Source organism: Bos javanicus, chromosome 16, assembly GCF_032452875.1.
Source record: "Bos javanicus breed banteng chromosome 16, ARS-OSU_banteng_1.0, whole genome shotgun sequence".
NCBI lineage: Eukaryota > Metazoa > Chordata > Mammalia > Artiodactyla > Bovidae > Bos > Bos javanicus.
In genome coordinates, this window is record NC_083883.1 from 29,723,290 (window position 1) to 29,733,492 (window position 10,203).

At 41.1% G+C, this 10,203-nt stretch overlaps 1 non-coding gene across 1 annotated transcript; it reads right to left on the bottom strand.

The window, feature by feature from the left end:
- Window positions 1-223: 223 nt before the first annotated feature.
- Window positions 224-296, bottom strand: TRNAC-GCA (transfer RNA cysteine (anticodon GCA)). The gene has a single exon. It is a non-coding gene; the product is annotated as a tRNA-Cys (tRNA).
- Window positions 297-10,203: the final 9,907 nt, after the last annotated feature.

The following is a 10,203-nucleotide window of genomic DNA, read 5'->3' on the forward strand; positions in this document are numbered from 1 at the left end:
GGAAACGCATCTGACTGCTTTGTGTATCTACTTCTAAATGGCTGAAGAGCTACCCAACAACTGTTGTTAGAATGTATCTTTGTACCACAAAGTGAAAGTGAAGTCGCTCAGTCATGTCAGACTCTTTGCGACCCCATGGACTGTAGCCTACCAGGCTCCTCAGTCCATGGAATTTTCCAGGCAAGGGTACTGGAGTGTGTTGCCATTTCCTTCTCCAGGGCATCTTCCCAACCCAGGGATTGAACCTGGGTCTCCTGCACTGCAGGCAGATGCTTTACCATCTGAGCCATCAGGAAAGCACATCTTTGTACCACATATGCTATGCTATATGCTAAGTCACTTCAGTTGTGTCCGATTCTGTGTGACCCCATAGACGGCAGCCCACCAGGCTCCCCCATCCCTGGGATTCTCCAGGCAAGAACACTGGAGTGGGTTGCCATTTCCTTCTCCAATGCATGAAAGTGAAAAGTGAAAGTGAAGTCACTCAGTCATGTCTGACCCTCAGCGACCCCATGGATTGCAGCCTACCAGGCTCCTCCATCCATGGGATTTTCCAGGCAAGAGTACTGGAGTGGGGTGCCATTGCCTTCTCCGGTTTGTACCACAGGGTGTGGTCAAAGTTCATATGGTGAAATCCTTTGAGAGTTTTTGAATGAAACGTGTTGTGCCTCATTAATTAAAATGCTGGGGTCATTGGTCAACTGAATTAAACTTCTAAGTTAAATAAATTAACTAGATTTTCCTTAATAACTCAGCTGTCTGGCTAACTCACCTACCTAAGAACACACTTTTTAAAAATAAAATAAGCCCCAAAGTCTCTATACAGCTAAAGACTAAATTTTTCTTGTAGAACCTTAGACTCTTAGTTTTATAAAGGATTCTAAGGGAATGCCACTGGTCCAGTGGTCAAGAATCCACCTTCCAAAGCAGGGGATGTGGGTTCCATCCCTGGTTAGGGAATTAACATCCTACATACCAAGGGGCTACTAAGCCTGCACCACAACCAGAGAGCCTGTGCACCACAATGAAGACCCAGTGCAGACAAAATTAAAAATAATAAAATTTAAAAATAAAAAAGAAATTTCATCTTATAAAAAATAAAGAGGATTCTAAGAAGGGTAATGGTCTGCTATGGAAAATTAGTAAGTTAATATAAAATAAATTGTATGAGGGGCTTCCCTGGTGGTTCATGTTAAAGAATCTGCCTACCAAGGCAGGAGACTGGAGTTCAATCCGTGGGTCAGGAAGATCCCCTGAGAAGGAAATGGCAACCCACTCCAGTATTCTTGCCTAGGAAATCTCATGGACAGGGGAGGCTGGTGGGTTAGAGTCCATAGTGGTTGCAAAACAGTCTGACATGACTTAGTGACTTATCAACAACAACAAATTCTATAAAGTAAGGAGACAAGAATGGGGGCCACAAGAGGCTGGTGTGGGGACAAGAACCGAGAAGTAGTAGTTGCCGGCCAGAGTGAAATAAAAAGACAAAGCTAACACCAGGGAAGATTTTGACCAAGATCTTCCTATGTCACAGCAGAGTGAAAACCTTATGTGGAGTGTACTGTAGTCAAGATGACAAGGTGGCATGATACACATTTTAGAAAAGATCTACCAAAAAGGTAGAATTTTTAACACTCATGAGAATATAAGTTAAATACTAGGAATTAAGAAAACTCAGCTATCCAGAATGGCATGTTTCCTGGAAGCTCCAAACATAGTCAAAATCTTGGCTGTTTAGGCTCACTTCCCAAACAACTTTTGTATTCTAACATATTTCAAATAGAGGGTAAGACAGACTGCTTTGTGTACAAATAAACAACTTCCTCCTTGTTACTATAATATGACATTGATTTCAAAACATAACTTCTCTTTTAATTACCCAGAGCCTTGAAAGACAGACAATCTGTGCCATTCTGGATAAAAAGATAAGGTTGGAAATGATACAAAAATTCTCTCATTTTCCATAAATTACTAGAGAGCTTTCCTCTGAATATTTACAAAAAATCTACAGTCCATCTATCTGGGTTAGATAAAGGATTCATAAAAGTTATAAAATGTATATTTCTTCTGTAATCACTGTTGAAATCCTCTGAACCTTATACGAAGAGTAATAGGAGATGCAAAAACTCATATACAGGGACTTCCCTGGTGGTCCAGTGGTTAAGAATCTGCCTTCCAATGCGGGGGACATGGATTTGATCTCTGTTCAGGGAACTAAGATCCCACACGCCATGGAACAACTAAGCCTTCGAGCGGCAACTGCTGAGCCTGCGTGCCACAACTAAGACCAGATGCATCCATAAATAAATATATGAATAAATATTTATCCTCATATACAGTCTTCAGATATTAATATTAAATTAGAGTAGTGCTTCCCAAAATGTGTTCCATGAAATATTAGGTTACTACAGTGCACTGTTATAAAAGAATTCCATTTTCAAATAAATTTAAGAACAGTCGAATATCATATGCCGGCTCCTAGAGATTCAAAGTTCATTAACATGATAAAAGCCCTGAGAAATTCTGTTGTCTTTGTTTAATCCAGTATCTCACAAACTTATTTGACTATGGAACTTCTTTTCTAGATTCACCTATTAGCATGCCCTATGATTAGTATTTAAAAAGGCTGAGACTGAAGTATGGTTAATTATGAGGTTTCTAACTCCCTCCATCCAGTTTTATTAAGATATAATTGACCTATAGCACTATGTGGGGAAAATCACCCAGAGGAGAGCATGGCAACCCATTCCAGTATTCTTGCCTGGAGAATCCCGTGGACAGAGGAGCCTGGTGGGCTGCAGTCAGTGGGGTCACCCAGAGTTGGACACGACTGAAATGACTTAGCACATGGCACTATGTAAGTTTAAGGTGTACAGAACGATTTGTCGCACATGTATTGTGAAACAGTTACCACAGTAAGTTTAATTAACATCCATCAACTCATATAGATACCAAAAAAATTTTCTTTTCCTTTATGATGAGCACTCTTAGTAAGGATCTGCTCTCTTAACAACTTTCAAATATACCACACAGCAGTGAGAACTCCACTCATCATGTTGTATACGTTACCTCCCTAGTACTTATCTACCTTAAACTCGAGATTTGACCAGTTGACCACCTTCATCTAATTCACCCCACCCCACCCCTCTGCTGCCCACAAATCTGATCTCTTTTTCTGAGTTTTTAAAAAATTCTACGTATAAGTGAGATCATACAGTATTTATATTTCTCTGTCTGACTTACTTTACTTAGCTCTCCAGGTCCAATCATTTTGTTGCAAATGGCAGGATTTCCTTCTTTTTCATGGCTGAATAATATTCCATTGTATATGTACTACATCTTTTTTATCCATCCACTGATGGACACCTAGGTTGTCCCCGTGTCTTTGCTATTGTATAATGCCACTATGAACATGGGGTGCAGCTACTCTTCAACATGGTATTTTCATTTCCTTCAGATACACTCCCAGAAGTAGAATTACTGGATCAAATGGTCATTCTATTTTTAATTTTTTGAGGAACCTCCGTACTGTTTTCCATGATGGCTGTACAAGTTTATAATCCAAACAACAATGCACAAAGTTTCCTTTTCACCGCATCCTCACTGCATTTATTTTCCCTTGTCTTTTTGTTTACAGTCATTCTAATAGGTGTGAGGTGATATTTCATTGTGGTTTTGATTTGCATTTCCCTGATGACCGTGTCATGAATCCTTCTTGTGTACCTACTGGCCATTCATTTATCTTCTTTGAAAAAAATGTTTATTCAGATCCTTTGCCCATTTTCAAATCAGATTATTTAGGATTTTTTTTTTTTTTTTTGCTATTGAATTGTATGAGTTCTTGGATATTAATGTATGGGGATTCAAAATAAACAACCAAAAACACTGAACACAAAGGCAATTCCTCAGGGTATTATGGAGCTAAGTTCATTTTCTTTCATAAAAAACAAACATATTTTTTTTCTCTCCACACACCATCAAAGTCTGCTTCACCATATTTTTTTTCTAAGTTGTTAGGACCAATGCTGGTGAGCTAAGTTCTTTTTCTGCCTCTTGGGGAATAAGGTAATAAGTGAACACAATGACATTCCTTGTCCTATTCATGCCCACGTGCAGAGTCAATAAACTCAAAGGAATTTACTGTGTCAAGAGGAGCCTCTGTATCATCGTAGCTCATATTGGAGATTTAGAGACCTGCAGTGTGAGTGAATTGTTCAATTCAACTTAACAGCCATTTCTTACCTTCTAAGTGCGGGAAAGACTGGACAGAGAGATACAAAAAAAAAAGAAGTGTTGAATGCCTATTTTCCTGAGGCTCTAAAACCATAATAAATGAAAAATCATCTTTAAAACATTTCAGACCAATAGATGCTACAATTGGCATTCTAACAGACAGACATAAACTACATCCTATAGGCATACAGGCAAGAGATAGAAAAAAAGCAAAGGATTTGGGATTTTAAATGGCCATGCTTTGTATAGGCTGATTAGATAAATACACAGGCATGCACGCACGCACGCGCGCGCGCGCACACACACACACACACACACACACACACACACACTTGATAGAAAGGCACAGAGGAGGAGAGCTCAGGGCTCAGGGAGGGCAAGAAGTCTGAGTTACGGCAAGAGCATGTGAGGCTGGGGAAAATGGTAGAAACTGTAGAAGAGAAAGTCTAAAGGGATTGATAGGGTTTTTAACAGCAGACTGTGACTTCCAGACCTCAGTCTACAAGGAAGGAGAGACCACAGCAAGTTTTGTACAGAAGCGACATGATCAGATCTATATTTCAGAAAAATAAATCTGGAGAGAGATCAGAGGCATAAACAATCAGAAGAGCCACCCTTTATTGAGAAGGTCTCCCTACTGACACTGATTCCAGAGCATCAAGACCTACTAGTAGGTCCTATGTTAGGCTGTTGCCAAGGTCGAAAGGAATGATGGCCTGCAGACAGTATGACAGCAAAAAGGAGAGAACAGGTGGGAGATGCTGAGGAAGCAGAATGGATAGCTGGTTCCCTGCTTGTTTACCGTGACCTGGCGTGCTCACAGAATAATCACAGAGAAACCACCGTCTAGAAGAGAACTGATGGTGGGGGAAGAAACAGGTAGATGTTTGGTCAGTCTTGAGCATCTTTTTCCTGCCTCAAGATCACTGTTGAGTGCTGAGCAGGGAAACTCAGGGACTCATTTCTGTTGTGTCTTTATCTTTGATAGATTTCTCTCCAAATTCCTTTTCTTTGCCTTTCCTTTTACAAATCTGGGTTCCAGCCCGTCAATGTTTGTGTTATGAATTCATAATGATATTCTCTTATTATGTGCACGAATCTGAAAAAGGCTTGTGTGTTTGCATCATACATCCACATAAAAAGAAAACCCCAATGAAAAGGAGTATCCTGGATGCCTAGAATATTCATGGAATACAGATAAAGATGTTGGGGCTGAACCTGTCACCCTAAGGTACATCCCTTTGTGTGATTGTTGTAATATTGGATATATACTGTGCTGTGCATTGAAATTGTTGTTTGCTGTCTATTAGGCAAGAGGAGCTATGCTGTAATTTTGACACCATCGAGGACTTATTTTAGGGTAAAAGTGGTCTCCTAGAAGTACCGCTACTTTTTCTTTGAAATCAAATCAGTGTCCAAATTCTTCACACCACTCCCAGCCCTTCCTCTCCAGATGCTAATACCTTGTTTCAGCCATTATGGTCTCTGTCCTGGGGGAGGTCTCTGCCACCATTCTCAGTCCCTCCACCCACACTCCAAGGTTATCTCCCTGAAACCAAATTTAATGATGTCACTCCCTGTTCAAAAGTCTTCCGTGGCAACCTAGGGCTTCCAGGGGAAATTTCACGCACCCACTGGCCTCTGCCTAACACTGCACAGTGGTCTCATCTAACCTCTTCCTATGGACTCTACGCTTCAGCCATACTGGCTACTTTTGTTTCTCTATAATTATTTTGGATTTCCCAGGTGGCGCAAGTGGTAAAGAATCCGCCTGCCAATGCAGGAGACAATGTTAGAGACAAGGGTTTGATACCTGGGTCAGGAAGATCTCCTGGAGTAAAAAATGGCAACCCACTCCAGTATTCTTGTCTGGAGAATCCCATGGATGGAAGAGTCTGGCGGGCTGCAGTCCATAGGGTTGCAAAGAATCAGACACAACTGAAGTGACTTAGCAGCAGCCTAATTACTCTATTATTCATACCTTCATGTCTTTGCTTAAATTGCGTCTTTCAAGCTTCTCCTATGCTTACTTTTCCTCCACATTCCCTGCCCCTTCTGGTAGGATGGGCCATCTCTTCCTTGGTGCCCTACTGGACCCTACGACAATTCTAACAGCACCAAGGATGCTTGTTGCCCTATTGTCTCCTTGTCTTACTGTGACAGATTGTAGTCTCCTTAAGGTTAGGGCTGCATCTAATTTACTTTTGTACTTATAGCTTCTAGCACAGTGTCTGACAGATCATTGGTGCTCAACAAATATTTGAAGAAGGAAAGTTTATTAATTTTCATTACCTTCTTTGGAAACTAGACTTCCACGGTGGCTCAGACGGTAAAGCGTCTGTCTACAATGCGGGAGACCTGGGTTCGATCCCTGGGTTGGGAAGATCCCTTGGAGAAGGAAATGGCAATCCACTCCAGTACTATTGCCTGGAAAATCCCATGGACAGAGGAGCCTGGTAGGCTACAGTCCATGGGGTCGCAAAGAGTCGGACATGACTGAGTGACTTCACGTTCACGTTGGAAACTTTATTTATTTCATTTTGGCTGTGTCTTCATTGCGGCATGAGGACTTAGTTGCCCCCGTGGCATATGAGATCTTAGTTGCTTGATTAGAGATCAAACCCACATCCCCTACATTGCAGGGCAGATTCTTAACCACTGGACCACCAGCAAAGTCCTAGTAACTTTATTTTCAGGAACTTCAAATTTTTACTTTGGGATAGGAATAACATCCCATTTATTTTAATATTGCAGATTTTAATCTTTTTTCCTCCCAACCCTATTTCAAGCCTTTAAAGGCTCTGATGTTCACATTCAAGTGGGAGTAAGAGAGCAATCAGGAAGCAAGAGGGGAACGCCTGGTTGAGGGGAGCCATATCCACTGAAGAGAGTCATTTGGCTCCAATAAGACTATTATTTACAGTTTGAAGGAAACAATGGTTCTCTTTAAGACGATGAAGTCAGCTACAATTTAATGTATATTCAAATCTAATCTCAGGTTATAAAAGGTTTATCATGGGGGTGCGGTTTAAAGCAGCAGAATAATCTTTAGTCCTGGCAATTGTTTGCCTAAAATCTATAGGCAAACAAATGCTCTTACCTTGAATGTAGTCAAATTTGTCAGCTTCTCCTTTTTAGTTAAAAACTTTTTGTGTCTTAAGTCTTTTCCAACTCTAAGTTCTAAAAGATTCACCCACATTGTCTAATTAGAATTCTTATGTACTTTTTAAAACTGGAATATAATTACTTTACAAAGTTGTGTGAGTTTCTGCTATACCACAAGGTAAATCAGAAACATGTATATATTTATTTCAGTCATATATATATTTCAGTCAGTCAGTTCAGTTGCTCAGTTGTGTCCGACTCTTTGCGACCCCATGAACCGCAGCATGCCAGGCCTCCCTGTCCATCACCAACTCCTGGAGTCTACCCAAACCCATGTTCACAGAGTCAGTGATGCCATCCAACCATCTCATCCTCTGTCGTCCCCTTCTCCTCCTGCCTTCATCTTTCTCAGTGTCAGGGTCTTTTCAAATGAGTAAGTTCTTCCCGTCAGGTGGCCAAAGTATTGGAGTTTCAGCTTCAGCATCAGTCCTTCCAATGAATATTCAGGACTGATTTCCTTTAGGATGGACTGGTTGGATCTCCTTGCAGTCCAAGGGACTCTCAAGAGTCTTCTCCAACACCACAGTCCAAAAGCATTAGTTCTTCAGTGCTCAGCTTTCTTTATAGTCCAACTCTCACATCCATACATGACTACTGGAAAAACCATAGGTTTGACTAGATGGACCTTTATTGGCAAAGTAATGTCTCTGCTTTTTAATATGCTGTCTAGGTTGGTCATAACTTTTCTTCCAAGGAACAAGAGTCTTTTAATTTCGTGGCTGCGGTCACCATCTGCAGTGATTTTGGAGCCCAAAAACATAAAGTCTCTCACTGATTCCACTGTTTCCCCACCTATTTCCCATGAAGTGATGGGACCAGATGCCATGATCTTCGTTTTGTGAATGTTGAGTTTTAACCCAGCTTTTTCACTCTCCTCTTCCGCTTTCATCAAGAGGCTCTTTAGTTCTTCTTCGCTTTCTGCCATAAGGGTGGTGTTATCTGCATACCTGAGGTTATTGATATTTCTCCTGGCAATCTTGATTCCAGCTTGTGCTTCATCCAGCCCAGCATTTCTCATGATGTACTCTGCATAGAAGTTAAATAAGCAGGGTGACAATATATAGCCTTGGCGTACTGCTTTCCCGATTTGGAACCAGTCTGTTGCTCCATGTCCAGTTCTAACTGTTTCTTCCTGACCTGCATACAGATTTCTCGGGAGACAGGTCAGGTGGTCTGGTATTTCCATCTCTTTCAGAATTTTCCAGAGTTTTTTGTGGTCCACACAGTCAAAGGCTTTGGCATAGTCAAGAAAGCAGAAGTAGATGTTTTTCTGAAACTCTCTTGCTTTTTTGATGATCCAATGGATGTTGGCAATTTGACCTCTGGTTCCTCTGCCTTTCTAAATCCAGCTTAAACATCTGGAAGTTCACGGTTCATGTACTGTTGAAGCCTGGCTTGGAGAATTATGAGCATTACTTTACTGGCATGTGAGATGAGTACAATTGTGCGGTAGTTTGAGCATTCCTTAGCATTGCTTTTCTTTGGGATTGGAATGAAAACTGACCTTTTCCAGTCCTGTGGCCACTGCTGAGTTTTCCAAATTTGGTGGCATATTGAGTGCAGCACTTTCACAGCATCATCTTTCAGGATTTGGAAGAGCTCAACTGGAATTCCATCACCTCCACTAGCTTTGTCCATAGTGTACATGCTGCTGCTAAGTCGCTTCAGTCGTGTCCGACTCTGTGCGACCCCATAGACGGCAACCCACCAGGCTCTGCCGTCCCTGGGATTCTCCAGGCAAGAACACTGGAGTGGGCTGCCATTCCCTTCTCCAATGCATGAAAGTGAAAAGTGAAAGTGAAGTCGCTCAGTAGTGCCCAACTCTTAGCGACCCCATGGACTGCAGCCTACCAGGCTCCTCCATCCATGGGATTTTCCAGGCAAGAGTACTGGAGTGGGGTGCCATTGCCTTCTCAGCCATAGTGTACATATGTTGATCCTAATCTCCCAGTTTGTCCCACCCTCCCTTTTCCCCTCTGTGTCCACGTGTCCATTCTGTATGTCTGTGTCTCTATTCCTACCCTACAAATATGTTCATCTGTGCCATTTTTCATTGCATTACTATTTAGAACAGGCAAGACATGGAAACAACCTAATGTCCAATGACAGATGAATCGATAAAGAAGATGTGGTACATATATACAATGGAATATTACTCAGCCACTAAAAGGAAAGAAATAGGGTTATTTGTAGAGACATGGATGTACCTAGAATCTGCCATACAGAGTGAAGTAAGTCAGAAAGAGAAAAAAATTTTTTTTTTTTATTTAAGATCTTGATCCATTTGATGTCTACGTTTGCTTATACTCTGAGGTAGGAATTTGACTTCATCCTTTTTCACTTGGGATAATAATTTTATCCAACTCTACTTATGGAGTAGTCTCTCCTTTCCCCACTAGTCTTAAATACCACCTCTGACACACAGCAAAGTTTCATACCATCCCATTCTATTCCATTGGTCAGTTTGTCTGTCCCTGAGCCAGCACTACACAGCTTCACTACTATAGCTTCATGATAGGTTTTGTTGTCTACAGAGTAAGTTTCTCCTTGTTGATCTTCTTTTATAAGTATCTGTTCTCTTCACTCTAACAAAAAACCCCAAAACAACTCAAGTGCCAATCAAAAGGAGAGTAGATGGATAAGCTCTGTTTTATTACCACAATGGAATATGATTCAGAAATTACAACAACATGAACTACAGCCTCATGTAACAATATGGTTGGATCTTAGCAATATATGAAAAATGAATTCCAAACAATTACATGCATGATGAGACCCTTTTGATGCAGTTAAAAATGACTACAA